Source organism: Belonocnema kinseyi, chromosome 7, assembly GCF_010883055.1.
Source record: "Belonocnema kinseyi isolate 2016_QV_RU_SX_M_011 chromosome 7, B_treatae_v1, whole genome shotgun sequence".
Lineage (NCBI taxonomy): Eukaryota > Metazoa > Arthropoda > Insecta > Hymenoptera > Cynipidae > Belonocnema > Belonocnema kinseyi.
This window is the reverse complement of record NC_046663.1, coordinates 48,127,904-48,128,549: the sequence shown is the minus strand read 5'-3', so window position 1 is coordinate 48,128,549 and position 646 is coordinate 48,127,904.

The window sequence follows — 646 nt, the reverse complement described above, 5'->3', positions numbered from 1 at the left end:
AGGGAAGTAAAATTTTAATTCTGCATTCGAATTTCCAAATAATCACCAAATTTTTCCATTAAATAAAAAAGATGCATATTTTATGGTCTTTTTCTTAATTCTTGACAGCTTATGTTTATTTTACTTTTTTTCAATTTGGCGTTAAAATTGTATCGTTATTTGCAACTCGTAATTAACAAACTTTTTTTTAAATCACGCGCTTAATTTAATTTTTTGCTCAAATATCCGTGAGATCTCAGTGAATTAGGGTATTTCGATACAATGGCTGGCCACTTAATTTAATCATCTTTATGTGAAAGAATGCTCAGAAATAAAACTATGGCCACAATATTTAAAAAGTAAACCACTAATATCTTTGCAAAAATTCCTCAAAAATTGTTTAAACTTTTTATAGACTTTTATAATTGTTTGTCACTTTGTTTTACGACTAATGAGTGGAAATCATGTCAGAAACAGTTTTTGGCTCTGGCCAATCATTATATAATTTAGTTTCTAATCACTGTGCTTTCATTATTAGTAATCTATATATAACCTTTCAGTGATCATACAATGATTGACCTATACCAATCACTATTTCTTCGTGGCCAATCATTGTGTTTTTTGACATTATTGGTAATTTCTTTAAATATAAATAGTAATTGAAATC